This window comes from Tachyglossus aculeatus, chromosome 5 (assembly GCF_015852505.1).
Source record: "Tachyglossus aculeatus isolate mTacAcu1 chromosome 5, mTacAcu1.pri, whole genome shotgun sequence".
Taxonomy (NCBI): Eukaryota; Metazoa; Chordata; class Mammalia; order Monotremata; family Tachyglossidae; genus Tachyglossus; species Tachyglossus aculeatus.
Genome location: NC_052070.1, coordinates 32,464,483 through 32,484,101, shown reverse-complemented (window position 1 = coordinate 32,484,101; position 19,619 = coordinate 32,464,483). Strand labels below are relative to the sequence as shown.

General features: G+C 46.3%; 1 protein-coding gene across 1 annotated transcript in view; it reads right to left on the bottom strand.

Annotated features, from left to right (window-relative positions):
* YES1 (YES proto-oncogene 1, Src family tyrosine kinase) overlaps positions 1-16,901 on the bottom strand; it is a 101,167-nt gene extending 84,266 nt beyond the window's left edge. Inside the window, exon 1 of the mRNA XM_038746389.1 lies at positions 16,842-16,901. The gene's annotated coding sequence lies outside the window, so the exon portion shown is untranslated. The remainder of the gene's footprint in view (positions 1-16,841) is intronic.
* Positions 16,902-19,619: the final 2,718 nt, after the last annotated feature.

Genomic DNA, 19,619 nt, shown 5'->3' with positions numbered 1-19,619 from the left:
TCAATAAATACGATTGAATGAATGAATGAATGAGGGAAAAGACCCAGCCTAAGTGCCCCCTTTCCTATCTCTTCCTTCTTCCCTCCACTCTCTCATTTTTTCTTCTGCTCTTGGGTTTTAATCCCAGCTCTTACACTTGCCTGTTGTATGTCCTCAGGCAAGTCACTTATCTTCTCTGTGCCCCAGTTTGCTCATCTGTAAAATGGGGACTCCATGCCTATTCTCCCTCCTGTGAAACCTGTATTCCACCTGATTATTTTATGTCTACCTCTGTACAGTGCTTGGCACAAAGTACTTAAATACCAGCACTATGATTTTTCCAGACCTAATTTTTATATGACCCCTGGAACAGCCTGACCCATTTTTGTATTGCAAAAATATGAAAAAGTGGAGCAATTATGCAAGTAAATTTGGAATTTAAGTATATAGAGTATGGGCCTGGGAGTCAGAAGGTCATGGGTTCTAATCCCAGCTCCGCCACTTGTCTGCTGTGTGACCTTGGGCAAATCACTTCACTTCTCTGGGCCTCAGTTACCTCATCTGTAAAATGGGGATTGAGACTGTGAGCCCCACATGGGACAGGGACTATGTACAACCCAATTTACTTGTATCTACCCAGCGCTTAGTACAGTGTCTGGCACATTGTAAGTGTTTAGCAAAAACCATAATTATTATTATCATTATTAAATATAATTGTAACTTTAGTTTCCATCAGCTCTTTAATAACCAATGAGATTGATAAAAACAAGTTAATTATTCTAATCAAAGTCACTGAATAATGTTTTTTCTCCACTTCAAATTGCAAACATGCCTACAATTATAGGGCATTCATTGCAAGAACACTAAAATCTGTTCTTAAAAATCACTGGTTCAGAATCATATGATCAAGTTTTAAATGACTCTTGATCAAAGACTTACAAATCCAATCTGCTGATATATAACTTATCCCACAGCCAGAGAGAAAAACAGGGAAACGGCCTGGAATGCCCTCCCTCCACACATCCGCCAAGCTAGCTCTCTTCCTCCATTCAAAGCCCTACTGAGAGCTCACCTCCTCCAAGAGGCCTTCCCAGACTGAGCCCCCTTTTTCCTCTCCTCCTCTCCATCCCCCCAGCCGTACCTCCTTCCCCTTCCCACAGCACCTGCATATAAGTTTGTACAGATTTATTACTCTATTCATTTTACTTGTACATACATACTATTCTATTTATTTTGTTAATTATATGCATCTAGCTTTATTTCTATTTGTTCTGACGACTTGACACCTGTTCACATGTTTTGTTGTCTGCCTCCCCCTTGCATACCGTGAGCCCACTGTTGGGTAGGGACCGTCTCTATATGTTGCCAACTTGTACTTCCCAAGCGCTTAGTATAGTGCTCTGCATACAGTAAGTGCTCAATAAATACTATTGAATGCTCTGCACAGTGAGTGCTCAATAAATACGGCTGAATGAATGAATGAAAATCAAAATGTGTCTTAAGTTGACTTTTCTACATGATATAGATGATAAATCTACTTTAGCAACAATGTGGTCAAACCATTTCTTCAGGGCTTCAAAAGTGGCAGTTTTTCAGGGCCTACGGTGTGATGCACGTAGAAAACACTTGGGAAGTACAAAACAACCAAGTGTCATATTCCCTGCCCACAGTGAATAAAATTCAGTCACACTCTATGTAATGACTCCACGGTAAGAAATGTCCTCCTTATCTAGTGATCTATATAAGGCTCTGGATCTGTAGACTATAAACTCCTTGGGGGCAGGGATCAGGTCTACCAGCTATATTGTTCTATACTTTCCCAAGTGCTCCATGCAATGTTCTGCACACTGTAAACGCTCAATAAATAACCCTGATGGATTGATCTCCCAGGGTTGTTACGGCAGAAAGGGCACTGCTCTGAGAACTGGAAGCCCTGGGCCCTAGTTCCAGTTCTTTCTGAAGTGGCTATGGCTCCATGGTGAAGGTCTCTGACCAAAGACCCAACTAGCGTGTTGGGTGAGGTAAAATCAGCAGGAATCCTGAAAATTAAGTAAGTGGTCAACGTGGGCAGCAAAGACCGAAGTAGTCACCAAGACTGTGAGTCCTAAGTGGAAAAGGACTACGTAGAAGCAGCTTGGCTTAGTGGAAAGAGCCCGGGCTTGGGAGTCAGAGGAGGAGGGTTCTAATTCCGGCTCCGCCACTTGCCTGCTCTGTGACCTTGGACAAGCCACTTAATTTCTCTGTGCCTCAGTAACCTCATCTGTAAAATGGGGATTTAAGACTGTGGGCCCCACATGGGACAACCTGATTACCTTGAAATAATAATAATAATGATGATATTTGTTGAGCACTTACTATGTGTAAAGCACTGCTTTAAGTGCTGGGAGGTTTACAAGGTGATCAGGTTGTCCCATGGGGGGCTCACAGTTTTAATCCTCATTTTACAGATGAGGTAACTGAGGCACAGGGAAGTTAAGTGACTTGCCCGAAGTCACACAGCTGACAGTTGGCGGAGCCAGGATTTGAACCCATGACCTCTGACTCCAAAGCCCGTGCTCTTTCCACTGAGCCATGCTGCTTCCCCAAGTGGGGGGATGCAAGTGGGGTTGTATCTACCCCAGTGCTTAGAACAGTGCTTGGCACATAGTAGGCACCCAACAAGTACCATAATAATAATAAATAATAATAATAACAATAATGAAAGGGAGACCAACTTGATTAAGCTGTACCTACCCCACCGCTTAGTACAGTGTCTGGCCCATAATAAGCACTTAACCAATACCATTAAAAACAAACAACAACAACAAAAATCTGCTGGGCAAGACCACTATAGCCTGCAATTGGCACTAGGCCGCAGTCGCTTGGTCTCAAATTGGTCCTGTACATAAAACTTGGACGTACACCGAGGAAGGTCTTGTACCCTAAAGCCAAGCAGAAACATGACTGAGAAGATTGGGTCAGGGTTCCATCATTATCACCATAATCCCTTCCTTCCTGCAGGTTTTCTGTTCCGAGGTGTCAGGACAGAGGCTCACCCATCGTTCAAGGGAGACTCTCTCGTGGTGGGCTTTATTGTTCCAGCCTTCAACTGCGGTGGTCCCCACCAATGAAGCTTCAGCCCTCATAGAGGGAGGACAACGATATGAAAAACCTTGCAAGAATGACGTACGGCATGACAGGAGGGAGAGAAGAGAAAGAAAAGAAAGAAAAAAAGAGTGAGAGAAGGGAGGATGCTAGAACAGCTGGGAAAGGAAAATTAGTTGGGGGGGAGAGGAAGAGAAAAAGAGGGTTCAGGGAGAGAATGATGTGTGGGGGGACAATGACAAGGAATTGTGGCATTAAGAAAAGTGAGTGGGGTTTCAAGGGGCAAAGGAAAATGAAAATTAAAAGGAAGAAATGAGAGAAACAGTGCACAGAAGATAAGAGTGCAAGGACTGAGAGATAATGAATTAGAAACAAGTAAACAAGCAGAGGCGCATTGTGGCTTAGTGGAACTAGGACAGGAATGGCAATCAGAAGACCTGGGTTCTAAGGCCCAGCTCAGCCTCTTGCCTGCATATGACCTTGAGCAAGTTTCCTCATCTGTAAAACAAGGATGATATACCTGTTCTCCTTCTCTCCTGGGCCGTGAGACTTGAGTCGGTCGGGGACTGTGTCCAATCTGATTCTCTTTCATCCACCCCAGTGCTTAGCATGTAATAAGTGCTCCAAAAAACACTATCATTATTACAATGGAGAGGAAAGGAAAAACAGAGATCAACAGGATAGATGATCGGAGAGGAGAGTGTTAGAATAAAAGAGGTCAGTGACAGATCATTTTTACAGAAGAAGGAAAAAAGAGAAGAAAACTCTCATTGCTATCACCCAGGTGAATACTGGGTATTGATGCTAGTTCTCTCAATAAAGGAGAATTAGAAGGTCTAGAATAATCATAATGTTGTCAATTGTTAAATTTTTGTACATTCAAAATCACTTTAAGAATGGTTCAAATGACCACTGTGGAACTACAATTACCAGGTGGCAACTGCTGCTTTTCCCAGGCCATGGGGTCTCTCTCTCTAGCAGTTGCCCCTTGCAGTCAAGGTGAAGAGATCAAGTTTGAGGTCAGCAAGGGCGATTCAGAGCACAATGCTATCAGGGTCCACAAAATGCCAAACCTGGGAAATCTGTTCTGATTTAGGGATCCTGCACTCTGAGATGGTTGCCAAGAGTTCAAAAATATTAGAGAGGTTACTACTGGAATCAGTGGAATTTTTCAACCCAAGAGTGATATTTGTTAAGGAGTTACTATGTGCACAGCACTGTACTGACCAGTTGGGAGGGCAAGATACAAACAGCAGACACATTTCGTGCCCATGAGGAGCTTACAGTCCAGAAGAACTAGATTTGTCACTAGGAGAGTTTCTAAATTATTTAAAAAGAAACCTTCCCTATGGAACAATTTGTTAATGAGCCTGCTGTTTGGTAGGTACCATCTCTATATGTTGCCAGCTTGTACTTCCCAAGCGCTTAGTACAGTGCTCTGCACACAGTAAGCGCTCAATAAATATGATTGAATGAATGAATGAACAATTTGTTAATAAGAAGTCTGGAATCCCCACCATCCACGCAGCAGTATATAATCAAATCATTCATGAGTAAACACATCATTTCACCAAAATAATCACTACTTGAAACCACTGATCGGTCTAAGTTACAAGTTCTTATGAAGAGAATCACAGAAATACCAGCCTCACTTTCTCACCAAAGACCTCAGCTCAATGGTGGAACTACAAAAATACTGTCTTAGCAATGGCACCTAAATTATATTGTACATGTAGCATGTTGTCTGGAAATATTGGCACCACTGAGGGGAAAAAAGAGCTATTGTTTCAATATGTTTGCTAGGCAGTCTTACAAATAGTTTCCAAAAGTCTGTAAGCCCACAAAAATGCTCACTAACCCATCCTCAACTTTGCACTGGGGGCCACAATATGTACCCCAGAGGTTAGGCAGCTCACGGTAAGATGAACCCACAACTTTTCTAATCAATATAGTATCAAACATTATTACAAAAATACACAAAATCATATGACTAAAAAATAAATCAGTGTTCACGAGCTCATGTGACGGCGCCATGGTACTTACATGGCTTATGTGAAACAGGGGTGAGTATCAGAGAAAGGACATGAGGAGAAAAATTGAAGAATGAGAAATTAATACCTCAAATCCAGATGAAGAACTGGCCCAAATGAAAACCTTTTCTAGAGGTAATCACAATTAACACAGCACCTCTACTATTCTAAATTTTGTTGTGCACAGAATGCTGGCTTCTGAAAATGACTGGCTGGTCTCTATGATTTTCATATATTTTTCCAGCCCTGCTATATGATTTAAGAAACTTTAATGCCAACATCACGAATAAGATCAGACTGGTTGATAGTTTAAAAGAAAAAAAAAAAACCACGAAAGCCTTTACCAGCTTGCAGAATTTAAACAGCCCAACTCTGACATCAAAATGTCCATTAAATTCATCTAATAAAAGTATACGTCAAAAACCTGAAAAAGTCCACTACTGGTTCCCGGTTCTGTGGATCACACTTTAAATTACAGCATTAAAATTCTTACCCACCACCTGAACTGCAGTGGCTCTGGGTCAATGCAAATTTATCTGCTACAATGAAAATCTGCAGTCCTAAAACACTTTTGCAAAGATCAGCCTTAGAATAAAGTGTTTGACACTGAAGAACTGCTCAATACAGTATGGCTGAAATAAAATGCATTCTTACATCAACTGACAGGACAGAAGTAAAGAACTTTTCCAAAGACCATGTTTCCTCACAAAGATATCGGCATTTCTTGAAAACAGTAATCAATCATCTTGCTATAGAGAATTTACAAAAAGTGAAACTGGGCAGCAAAAGCATCCATCTCACACCTTTAAAAAAAATGCCTTTTCTCTCTACTACTTGGGGAAATCTGAAAGCCATGTCGGAAAATTGTGAAAGCGATTGGTCTCCATTAAGTAGTACAAGAAATCAGATATGCAACATAATGTGGGGGACGGAGGTTGAAAACCAGACGATAATCTTCGTCTGAGGTTTCAGTGGTCATTCCTTCCTTCCAGCACTTCCTGCCCTGTCCTCCCCCTCTTCCCCTTCCCCGTAACTCCCCGATTCCCCAATGGGCGTATCCTGAGAATCACATATTAATACTTCCACCAAGAAAAGAAAATCATAAGGTTTTTAAGAGGATCCTGATTTAATAAAATCATACTGAAATTATTTCTCGATTTTACAAACACCTAGAAAACTAAAGAATTATGATTGATAATTATAATTCTCATCTCCCCCACTGCCAACCTCTTGTGCATAACCTACCTTCAGCCTGGAACTCCCTCCCTCTCTACAGCTGGCAGCTCACTGCTCTCCTCTTCAAAGCCCTTCTGAAATCACATCTCCTCCAGGAAGCCTTCCCTGATTACTCTCATCTCCCCAACCTTTACCCCCAAACCCCACTTTCCACTTCGTTCATTCATTCAATCATATTTATTGAGCGCTTACTGTGTGCAGAGCACTGTACTAAGCGCTTGAAGCACTTGGGTACTCACTCCCTCCAGCCCATGTCGTATTCATCTATATAGCTTGACATTCCATTGTTAACCTCCTTTTTGTGCATTATTTTATTAACACTCTCCCTACTAGACTGCATGTCTAGTCTATTGTACTAAACTCTGCACGCAGTAATTGCTAGTTTATTAACACTTCAATTTTGCTAAATTTCATTTTTCTAGCAAAATGTGGAAAGCAAGCGACTTCAAAAGTAAAAAAGAAGATTGACAATTTCACTTACATTCTGGGTAAGATGATGTTTAGTTTCTCATATACCGCCTCTGGATATTCATACCAATAATCACCTTAACTCCTATTTCGCAGCAAGAAAACAACTTTATAACGCCGATTCAACTATCATCCCTACGCTGATGACACCCAAACCTACATCTCCAACCCTGCTCTCTCTCCCTCCCTCCAGGCTCGTATCTCTTCCTGACTTCAGGACATCTCCACCTGGATGTCTGCCCGCCATCTAAAACAACATGTCCAAGACTGAACTCCTTATCTTCCCTCCTAAACCCTGCCCTCTCCAACTTTCCTGGTATTGTAGCCGGCACTACCATCTTTCCCATCATCTCACAAGCCCGCAACCTTGGTGTCATCCTTGACTCCACTCTCTCATTCACCCCACACATCCAATCCAAAACGTTCTGGGCATGCCTTCCCCTCCTCAAAAATATCCAGTGATTGCCTGTCAACCTATGAATCAAGCAAAAACTCCTCACTCTCAACTTCAAGGCTGTCCATCACCTTGCCCCCTCCCTCCCTTCTCTCCTTCTCCAGCCCAGCCCGCACCTTCTGCTCCTCTGCCGCTAACCTCCTCACTGGGCCTCATTCTCGCCTGTCCAGTCGTCGACCCCTGGCCCACGTCCTTCCTCTGGCCTGGATTGCCCTCCCTCCACAAATCTGCCAAACTGGCTCTCTTCCTCCCTTCAAAGCCCTACTGAGAGCTCACCTCCTCCAGGAGGCCTTCCCAGACAGAGCCCCCCTTTTTCCTCTCCTCCTCTTTCCCTCCCCATTGCCACCCACCTACCCCCTTCCCATAGCACATATATATTTGTACATATTTATTATTCTATTTTATTTGTATATATTTGCTATATTTATTTTATTAATGTGTATATAGCAATAATTCTGTTTATTCTGAAGGTATTGACAACTGTCTCCATGTTGTTTTCTTGTCTGTCTCCCCGTCCTAGACTGTGAGCCCGTTGTTGGGTAGGGACCGTCTCTTTATGTTGCCGACATACTTTCCAAGCGCTTAGTACAGTGCTGTGCACACAGTAAGCGCTCAATAAATACGACTGAATGAATGAATGAACGAGTAAAGGCCTTACCCCCTCGCTACCTCATTTCCCCCATGAAGAAGTGTGTATCCGGATATGACCATAAGAAATCACATTCTAAGACAAAGGGTGCAAAGCAAGTTCAGCAATTCATGACTTTCAGAGCTTCACGAAGACATCACTGCGAAACACACATGAGCTAAAGCAGACCAAATACAGCACCGTTAAAAGACGCGTGTAAATTATGTTGAAATGCTATGTGGCGCTAAAAGAAAGTCTTTTGACAGCTAAGTGACTGTTGAAATGTTGCCTTTCCCTCAAATAACCTTAATGGGAACCCTCCTCATTTCTCATTTCATAAAATGTCCACCTTACCAAAGCCAGTACCATAAAACAGCCTCTCAGTCAGCAGTTTGGACGGAAAAGCCAAGAATACCGGGGCCGATTTTTTTAGGGGAGCAGAGCCTCTGGAGGAGGAAGCAAGCAGGTGAGGGTTGAGAATGGCAGACAAGATCGAAAGAGCTAATGGGTCAGAAAGACCCAATTTCAGGCCACTTTGGTTCCACTCAGAAACGCATAAGCTAAAGGTAAGGTTCATGGCAACTATCAACTCTTGTTTAAAAAATAAACAACGCTGCCTATTTAAGAATCACATTAATACAGCAAATTTAACTTCAGAAACATTTATAACTTACATTGTTCACATCATAATTTGTAGCTTCTGATGGTATATTATATACCGTCAGTTGTGCCACAATCAATGGTATTTATGGAGCACTTACTGGATGCAGAGCACTGTACTGAGTGCTTGGGAAAGTACAATACAGCAGAGTTGGGACACTTGATCCCTGACTATAAGGAATTTACAGTGCAGAAGGGGAGACAGACATTAATATAAATAAATAACACACGTTTCACGATGTGTTTTGGCTATAAAGCTGACAGGAAGTTAGAGAACATTCTCCTGACAAAACAAACCCGCTTGGATACAGAGTGCTGCAGTATCGAAAGAAACGGTTTGGGCGCAAACGTGAAGCATCAGGTAACGAGAGAACTGAAACATGCATGTTACCTAATTTGGGGTTTCACAAGTACGCGAACCCTACAATATAGGAGAAATAGGTGCATTCCATTTCCTAACACCCCAAGGAAGAAAAATGCACTGAGTTGGGGGGTGGGGGGGAGGGGGTTTAATCTGAATTCTTGGATTTTTGATATTACCTGGCACATACTCAATACTCGGATGCTTATTTCACGTTAACATTTGATATTTACTATTCTGACACTCGGTTGTCCAGTAAACAATTTCTTGAAGGAGCAAGTGACTATTTGGTGTGGGGCCTCAAACGTCGCATTTTGAATACAAAGTTCTACTAAGAGTAGAAACGATGAATTTAATTTTTTTTATTATGATTATATCATCATCAATCGTATTTATTGAGCACTTACTGTGTGCAGAGCACTGTACTAAGCGCTTGGGAAGTACAAATTGGCAACATATAGAGACAGTCCCTGCCCAACAGTGGGCTCACAGTCTAAAAGGGGGAGACAGAGAACAAAACCAAACATACTAACAAAATAAAATAAATAAAATAGATATGTACAAGTAAAATAGAGTAATAAATATGTACAAATATATATACATATATACAGGTGCTGTGGGGAAGGGAAGGAGGTAAGATGTGGGGATGGAGAGGGGGACGAGGGGGAGTCAACAGGCAACTTGTTTTCATGTTGTCAACTAATACTGAAAATCCTAATTGTGGGTCAGTTTTGTATTGCTCTAAACTTTCAGGAGCTATGAAACAGCTACTCATGATGATCATATCAAATTATTTATTAAACCAATACCTGCCCTAATTATTATTTAAATGAGCCAGACTGCAAAAACAGGAGTAACCAAAGTCTTCCACCATTAATTGAAATACTTCTGTTATACTGGACAATTAAGTTACTCTCAATGTAAATTATTTAATGTTGGAACCCAGTTATTTTGGTAGCTGTAACTGCAGAAACTGTAATCTCTCTGATTTGACATTTGCTACATTCCCTGAGATCTAATCCCATGCATCGTGCACCAACCCAAAGATAAATTCCATCGAGATCAGGATTACACACGGAAGTTGCCATTTACATTTGGGGACTGTCCAGTATTGACTAGAAGAGAGTCAATTTTGTTATCTCTGAAATTTGCAAAATAAAAGTTCAGCTCCCGTAAAGCTATACGTCTGGTGATTACTATGGAGGATGCAGTTTAATAAGATAGTTTCAGGCCCTTTTCAGAAATCTCTTCTTTAATAACAACAATTATGGTATTTGTTAAGTGCTTATTATGTTCCAAGCACTGTACTAAGCGCCGGGGTAGATACAAGGTAATCAGGTTGTCCAATGTGTGGCTCACAGTCGTAATGCCTATTTTTACAGATGAGGTAACTGAGGCACAGAGAAGTGGTTTGCCCAAGGTCACACAGCAGACAAGTGACGGAGGCTGAATTAGAACCCACGACCTCGGACTCCCAAGCCTGTGCTCTTGCCACTCGGCTATACTGCTCCTCTTAAAAATGTGACAAGTTGAGAGTCAAACTAAAGGCAATTTTTTTACAAGATGGTTTTTGCAAAATATTTGGATCCTTTCAATTTCCAGACTACAAACATTCTCCAGTATTTAAAAATAAAATAAAATAAAAATTTCACTTGCCTTTCTGAATGCTAACTTTATAGCAAGTTTCTGACATTCTAGAAACATGTGGCTGAAGAATAACGAAACCTGAGTGTGTGAATATCACATTCTGGTGGTTCCACACATTTAAAGCACCAGATATTGAAATAAATTACCCTCATGCCTATTTCAATGACTCAAAGCACACTTCTTGCACTGTAAAGTAGGAAGAGTAAAGCTACAATCAGATGTACAGATTTAGTATAAAACAGCAACACTCCTTTAGCAATTCTCCAAAGAAATTTAAACATTCTGACTGATTCCAAGTCACGCAAAAAGACTAAAACTGTTTTCCCCACAGCAATGTTAATCACGTTACCCTGAACATACGCATTACAAACTTTAAAATATATGTCCCGAAAACCAAACAGCCGAATCAGCAATGCAAAGTATATACGGTATAGCGACGGCAAGGAACTGTACTTTAAACCCAGGACCCTAACATTTAATTTCAAAGCCGGTTCATTTTTATTCATTCCAACTCACTGTAACTGTGTCAAGCTCCTTATGAGCGAAAACGTGTCTGCTGTTTCTGTTGCACTGTACTCTCCCAAACGCCTAGTCTAGTGCTCTCCTCAAAGTGCTCAATAAATACCAATGATGGACCATCAAATAGCACTTGCAAATTTCTGATTCTACAGAAAAATCACTGACTACAGAATCCTGACATGGGTGGTCGGGCGACTACAATCAAAAGACAGAAAACCAGCCAGCCAGCTCTGACAGCCCCCAAACCATGGTTTTCTTGCAGTGTCTTCGAACGCTTAGCACAGTGCTCTGCACACAGTAAGCGCTCAGTAAATATGACTGAATGAACGTGGCACGGCCTAGGGGCAAGAGCCCAGGCTTGGGAGCCAGGGGAGGTGGGTTCTAAATCCCGACTCCGCCACTTGTCTGCTGCGTGACCTTGGGCGAGTCACTTCACTTCCGCCTCAGTGACCTCATCTGTATATTGGTGATTAAGACTGAGCCCTCACATGGGGCAACTTGATTCCCTTGTATTTCCCCCAGCGCATAGAGCAGTGCTTGGCACATAGTAAGCACTTAATACCATCATTATCATTATTCTCCGTGCCTCAGTTCCCTCATCTGTATAATGGTGATTAAGACTGTGAGCGCTCACATGGGACAACCTGATTCCCTTGTACTTCCCCCGGGCTTAGAACAGTGCTTGGCACATAGTAAGTGCTTAAATACCATCATTATCATTTTCTCCGTGCCTCAGTTCCATCATCTGTATAACGGTGATTAAGACTATGAGCCCTCACATGGGGCAACCTGATTCCCCTTGTATTTCCCCCAGCGCATAGAGCAGTGCTTGGCACATAGTAAGCACTTAATACCATCATTACCATTATTCTCCGTGCCTCAGTTCCCTCATCTGTATAATGGTGATTAGGACTGTGAGCCCTCACAGGGGGCAACCTGATTCCCTTGTATTTCCCCCAGCGCTTAGAGCAGTGCTTGGCATATAGTAAGCGCTTAACAAAAATCATCATTATCATTTTCTCCGTGCCTCAGTTCCCTCATCTGTATAATGGTGATTAAGACTACGAGCCCTCACATGGGGCAACCTGATTCCCCTTGTATTTCCCCCAGCGCATAGAGTAGTGCTTGGCACATAGTAAGCACTTAATACCATCATTATCATTATTCTCCGTGCCTCAGTTCCCTCATCTGTATAATGGTGATTAGGACTGTGAGCCCTCACAGGGGGCAACCTGATTCCCTTGTATTTCCCCCAGCGCTTAGAGCAGTGCTTGGCATATAGTAAGCGCTTAACAAAAATCATCATTATCATTTTCTCCGTGCCTCAGTTCCCTCATCTGTATAATGGTGATTAAGACTACGAGCCCTCACATGGGGCAACCTGATTCCCCTTGTATTTCCCCCAGCGCATAGAGTAGTGCTTGGCACATAGTAAGCACTTAATACCATCATTATCATTATTCTCCGTGCCTCAGTTCCCTCATCTGTATAATGGTGATTAGGACTGTGAGCCCTCACAGGGGGCAACCTGATTCCCTTGTATTTCCCCCAGCGCTTAGAGCAGTGCTTGGCATATAGTAAGCGCTTAACAAAAATCATCATTATCATTTTCTCCGTGCCTCAGTTCCCTCATCTGTATAACGGTGATTAAGCCTGTGAGCCCCCACACAGGACAGTCTGATGACCCTGGATCCACACCGCAGCGCTTAGAACAGCGCTTGGTGCGTTGTAAGCGCTTAACAAAAACCACAGTTATTATTGTGAATCGTTATTACCCCTGACATGACAGGGTGGACGTCGGAAGCAGGCCCCGAGCAGGAGACCCTCCACCTGGCTTCAGCAGCGGGAGCCGGGGGATTTGGGGAGCACCTCCCGGGGTGCAGAGCACTGTACTGAGCGCTTGGGAGTGTCCTCCCCAGCTCTGGCAAACGGGCACTTGGGTGCAGCGTGGCTCGGTGGAAAGGGCACGGGCTTGGGAGTTAGAGGTCGTGGGTTCTAATTCCGCTCTGCCACTTGATAATAATGATGGCATTTGCTAAGCGCTTACTATGTGCAAACCTAAGCGCTGGACTTTGTCAGCTGTGTGACTTTGTGCAAGTCACTTCACTTCTCTGGGCCTCAGTTACCTCATCTGGAAAATGGGGATGAAGACTGTGGGTTCCACAAGGGACAACCTGATTATCTTTTATCTCCCCCAGTGCTTAATGCCCTCCCTCCACACATCTGCCAAGCTAGCTCTCTTCCTCCCTTCAAAGCCCTACTGAGAGCTCACCTCCTCCAGGAGGCCTTCCCAGACTGGGCCCCCTCCTTCCTCTTCCTCTCCTCCCCATCCCCCCCCCCCGCTTTACCTCCTTCCCCTCCCCACAGCACCTGTATATATGTATATACATATATAGTTATTACTCTATTTTATTTGTACATATTTATTCTATTTAGTTAATATGTTTTGTTTTGTTCTCTGTCTCCCCCTTCTATACTGTGAGCCCGCTGTTGGGTAGGGACTGTCTCTATATGTTGCCAACTTGTACTTCCCAAGCACTTAGTACAGTGCTCTGCACACAGTAAGCACTCAAATACGACTGAATGATTGAATGAATGCTTGGCACATAGTAAGCGCTTATTTATTTATTTTACTTGTACACATTTATTCATTTTATTTGGTTTATATGTTCTGTTTTGTTGTCTGTCTCCCCCTTCTAGACTGTGAGCCCACTGTTCTTCTAGACTGTGAGCCCACTGTTGGGTAGGAACCGTCTCTATACGTTGCCAACCTGTACTTCCCAAGCGCTTAGTACAGTGCTCTGCACACAGTAAGCGCTCAATAAATACGATTGATTGATTGTTGGGTAGGGACTGTCTCTCTGTATTGCCAACTTGGACTTCACAAGCGCTGAGTACAGTGCTCTGCACACAGTAAGTGCTCAATAAATACAACTGAATGAATGAATGAATGCTTGGCACATAGTAAGCGCTTATTTATTTTACTTGTACACATTTATTCTATTTATTTTATTTGGTTTATATGTTCTGTTTTGTTGTCTGTCTCCCCGCTCTAGACTGTGAACCCACCGTTGGGTAGGGACCGTCTCTCTATGTTGCCAACTTGGACTTCACAAGCGCTGAGTACAGTGCTCTGCACACAGTAAGCCCTCAATAAATACAATTGAATGAATGAATGCTTGGCACAGAGTAAGCGCTTATTTATTTAACTTGTACACATTTATTCTATTTATTTTATTTGGTTTATATGTTCTGTTTTGTTGTCTGTCTCCCCCTTCTAGACTGTGAGCCCACTGCTGGGTAGGGACCGTCTCTCCATGTTGCCAACTTGTACTTCCCAAGCGCTTAGTCCAGTGATATGCACAGAGTAAGCGATCAATAAATACGATTGAATGAATGAATGCATGAATAATAAATACCAACATGATTCCCCCTTCTAGCCTGTGAGCCCGTTGTTGGGTCGGGACCGTCTCTGTTGCCGACTTGCGCTTCCCAAGCGCTTAGCCCAGTGCTGCGCACATAGTAAGCGCTCCCTCAATCCGATGGCACGAATGGATGAGTGGTGGGTTGGGCGGCAATCCCGACTGACACACACATACACAGTCCCGTCCCAAAACAAAGGGAACTTCCAACACACTGTGGGTGTCAATCAACCCGAGGGCAGGGCAAGGCCCGGTCCAACAGCACAGCCCCCCAACCCCCTCCTCGCCTGCGGGGGTCGATGGATCGATTCATTCATTCATTCAATCGTATTTATTGAGCGCTTACTGTGTGCACAGCACTGTACTAAGCGCTTGGGAAGTACAAGCTGGCAACATCTAGAGACGGTCCCTACCCAACAGAGGGCTCACAGTCTAGAAGGGGGAGACAGACAACAACACAAAACATATTAACAAAATAAAACAGAATAAATATGTACAAATAAAATAGAGTAATAAATCTGTACAAACATATATACAGGTGCTGGGGGGAGGGGAAGGGGGTAAGGCGGGGGGGAGGAGGGGGAGAGGAAAGAGGGGGTTCAATTCAATCGTATTTATTGAGCGCTTACTGTGTGCAGAGCACTGTACTAAGCGCTTGGGAAGTACAAGCTGGCAACATAGAGAGACGGTCCCTACCCAACAGCGGGCTCACAGTCTAGAAGGGGGAGACAGAGAACAAAACAAAACATATTAACAAAATAAAATAAATAGAATAAATATGCACAAAAAATAGAGTAATAAATCTGTACAAACATATATACATATATACAGGTGTTGTGGGGAGGGGAAGGAGGTAAGGCGGGGGGAGGAGGGGGAGAGGAAAGAGGGGGTTCAATTCAATCGTATATATTGAGCGCTTACTGTGTGCAGAGCACTGTACTAAGCGCTTGGGAAGTCCAAGTTGGCAACATATAGAGATGGTCCCTACCCAACAGCGGGCTCACAGTCTAGAAGGGGGAGACAGACAACAACACAAAACATATTAACAAAATAAAATAAATAGAATAAATCTGTACAAACATATATACATATATACAGGTACTGTGGGGAAGGGAAGGAGGTAAGGCGGGGGGAGGAGGGGGAGAGGAAAGAGGGGGTTCAATTCAATCGTATTTATTGAGTGCTTGCTGTGTGCAGAGCACTGTACTAAGCGCTTGGTAAGTACAAGTCGGCAACATATAGAGACGGTCCCTACCCAACAGCGGGCTCACAGTGTAGAAGGGGGAGACGACAGATAACAAAACATTTTAACAAAATAAAATAGGATAAATCTGTACAAATAAAATAGAGTAATAAATCTGTACAAACATATATACATACACACAGGTGCTGTGGGGAGGGGAAGGAGATAAGGAGGGGGGGTGGGGAGGGGGAGAAGGGGGAGAGGAAGGAGGGGGTTCATTCACTCATTCATTCAATCGTATTTATTCATTCAATCGTATTTATTGAGCGCTTACTGTGTGCAGAGCACTGTACCAAGCCCTTGGGAAGTCCAAGTTGGCAACATCCAGAGACGGTCCCTACCCAACAGCGGGCTCACAGTCTAGCAGGGGGAGACAGACAACAAAACATATTAACAAAATAAAATAAATAGAAAATGTAGAAATAAAATCATTAGAGTAATAAATTACTACTTCCCAAGCGCTCAGCACACAGTAAGCGCTCAATAAATACGATTGATTGATTAATAAATACGTAGAAACATATATACAGGTTCAGTCTGGGAAGGCCTCCTGGAGGAGGTGAGCACGCGTAGTCCAGCGCTCTGCACACAATAAGCGCTCCAAAAGTACGATTGAATGAATGATCGATCGGAGATAGGATTGAATGAATAATCGATCGGAGGGGGGGGGGGGGTCTACCGGGCGGTTGGGAGAGGCCAACAGGAGCCAGTCTGGAGGGGGCAGGGCCGGAAGGCGCCCCCAAAATAAGACTGTGAACCCGCTGTTGGGGAGGGACCGTCTCTAGATGTTAGTAGTCCAGTGCAAGCGCTTAGTACAGTGCTCTGCACACAGTAAGCGCTCAATAAATACGATTGATTGTTAAATGTTGCCAACTTGTAGTTCCCAAGCGCTCAGTCCAGTGCTCTGCACACAGTAAGCGCTCACTAAATACGATTGAAGGAATGAAAGGGGCACCATCCTGCCCCGTGGGGGCCCACAGAGGCCCAGGGGCAGGGCCAGGCCCCGGGGCCCCAACTTTCTCCCCGACTTGTGGGGGCCCAGCGCTCCTTCCTTCCCTCCTTCCTCCCTCCCCGTCGGCCGGGGTGGGGTCTCGGTCTCGGGGGTCTCACCTGCAGTAGGCCGCCTTCACATGGGGGGGAAGGACTGGCTGGAGGGCGGACGACGGAGGGGCCGGCTGGGGACCCTCCTTCTCCTTCTCGTCCTCCTCCTCCTCCTCCCTGTTCCCGACTCCTCCCTCTCTCCCTGTTCCTGCTCCTGCTCGTCCTCCTCCCTGCTCCTCGTGTTCCTCGCTCCTCCTCCTCCGCCTCCCTGTTTGTGCTCCTGCTTCCTGCTCCTCCTGTTCCTGCTCGTCCCCGCTGCTCGTCCTCTTGCTCTCGCTGTTCCTGCTCCTCCCTCTCCCTGCTCCTCCTGCTCTTGCTCTCCCTGCGCCTCCTATCCTCCCTGCTTGTGCTCCTCCTCCTCCTCCTTATACTCCTCGCTCCTCCCTCTGTTCCTCCTGTCCTCCCTGCTTCTGCTTGTCCCCGCTGTTCGTGCTCTTGCTCTCCCTGTTCCTCCTCCTCTACTCCTCGCTCCTCCCTGCTTGTGCTCCTGCTCCCTGTTCCTGTTCGTGCTCCTCCCCCTCTCCCTGTTCCTGCTTGTGCTCGTGCTGCTCCTCCTCCCTGTCCCTCCTGTCCTCTGCTCCTGCTCGTCCCCGCTCCTCCTCCCTGCTCCTGGCTCCTTCCTCTCCCTGTTCCTGGCCCCTCCTCCCTGCTCTTGCTCTCCCTGTTCCTGCTCGTGTTCCTCGCTCCCCCTCCTCCCTGCTTGTGCTCCTCCTCCTGCCTATTCCCGGCTCCTCCCTCTCTCCCTGCTCCTTCTCCTCCTGTCTCCCCTACTTGTGCTCGTCCCTGCTGCTCGTGCTCTTGCTCTCCCAGCTCCTCCTGCCCTCCCTGCTCCTCCTCCTTATACTCCTCCTCCCCCCTGTTCCCGGCTCTTCCCTCTCTCCCTGTTCCTGCTCCTCCTGTCCTCCCTACTCGTGCTCGTGCTCTCCCTGTTAGTGCGCCTCCTCCTTATACTCCTCGCTCCTCCCTGCTTGTGCTCCTGCTCCTCCTCCTTACACTCCTCGCTCCTCCCTGCTTGTGTTCCTCCTCCTCCTCCTCCCCCCTGTTCCCGGCTCTTCCCTCTCTCCCTGTCCCTGCTCCTTCTGTCCTCCCTACTCGTGCTCGTCCCTGCTGCTCGGGCTCTTGCTCTCCCTGTTCCTGCTCCTCCTCCTTATACTCCTCGCTCCTCCCTGCTTATGCTCCTGCTCCTCCTCCTCCCTGCTCCTCCTCCTTACACTCCTCGCTCCTCCCTGCTTGTGCTCCTGCTCCTCCTGTCCTCCCTGCTCGTGCTCCTGCTCCTCCTCCTTACACTCCTCGCTCCTCCCTGCTTGTGTTCCTCCTCCTCCTCCTCCTCCCCCCCGTTCCCGGCTCTTCCCTCTCTCCCTGTCCCTGCTCCTCCTGTCCTCCCACCTCGTGCTCGTCCCTGCTGCTCGTGCTCTTGCTCTCCCTGTTCCTGCTCCTCCTCCTTACACTCCTCGCTCCTCTCTGCTTGTGCTCTTGCTCCTCCTCCCTGCTCCTCCTCCTTATACTCCTCGCTCCTCCCTGCTTGTGCTCCTGCTCCCTCTATCCTCCCTGCGCGTGCTCCTCCTCCCTGCTCCTCCTCCTTACACTCCTCGCTCCTCCCTGCTTGTGCTCCTGCTCCTCCTGCCCTCCCTGCTCGTGCTCCTCCTCCTCCCTGCTCCTCCTCCTTATACTCCTCCTCCTCCCCGTTCCCGGCTCTTCCCTCTCTCCCTGTCCCTGCTCCTCCTGTCCTCCCTCCTCGTGCTCGTCCCTGCTGCTCGTGCTCTTGCTCTCCCTGTTCCTGCTCCTCCTCCTTACACTCCTCGCTCCTCCCTGCTTGTGCTCCTGCTCCTCCTCCTTACACTCCTCGCTCCTCCCTGCTTGTGCTCCTGCTCCTCCTCCCTGCTCCTCCTCCTTACACTCCTCGCTCCTCCCTGCTTGTGCTTCTGCTCCTCCTATCCTCCCTGCTCGTGCTCCTGCTCCTCCTCCTTACACTCCTCGCTCCTCCCTGCTTGTGCTCCTGCTCCTCCTGTCCTCCTCCTCCCTGCTCCTCCTCCTCCCTGCTCCTCCTCGCTCCTCCCTGCTTGTGCTCCTGCTCCTCCTGATCCCGGCTCCTCCCTCTCCCTGTTCCTGCTCCTCCTCCTTCCACTCCTCGCTCCTCCCTGCTTGTGCTCCTGCTCCTCCTCCCTCTCCCTGTTCCTGGCTCCTCCCTCTGTCCTGTCCCTGCTCCTCCCGTCCTCCCTGCTCTTGCTCTCCCTGTCCCTGCTCCTCCTGCTCCCTGCCGCTCCTGTTCGTGCTCCTCCTTCTCCCTGTTCGCGCTCGTCCCCGCGGCTCGCGCCCCCCTGGTGGCCGAGGGAAGGAGGGAATTCCCGGGCTGCCCCCCCCCGTGGGGGGGGACACCGGAAGTGGGGCGGCCCTCACTTCCGGCCCCGCGCGCTCGCTTTCTCCCCCCTCCCCCGCGTCTCTCACCGTCCAACATGGCGGCCGGCCAGGCCGAGCCCCCCCTTAGCCCACTGAGGAGAACTCATTCATTCATTCAATCGTATTTATTGAGCGCTTACTGTGTGCAGAGCACTGGACTAAGCGCTTGGGAAGTACAAGTTGTCCCTACCCAACAGCAGGCTCATTCATTCATTCACCCATCCAATCAATCAATCGTATTTATTGAGCGCTTACTGGGTGCAGAGCACTGGACTAAGCGCTTGGGAAGCACAAGTTGGCAACAACTTTTAGTTGTTTCTTTTAGACTGTGAGCCCACTGTTGGGTAGGGACCGCCTCTATATGTTGCCAACTTGTCCTTCCCAAGCGCT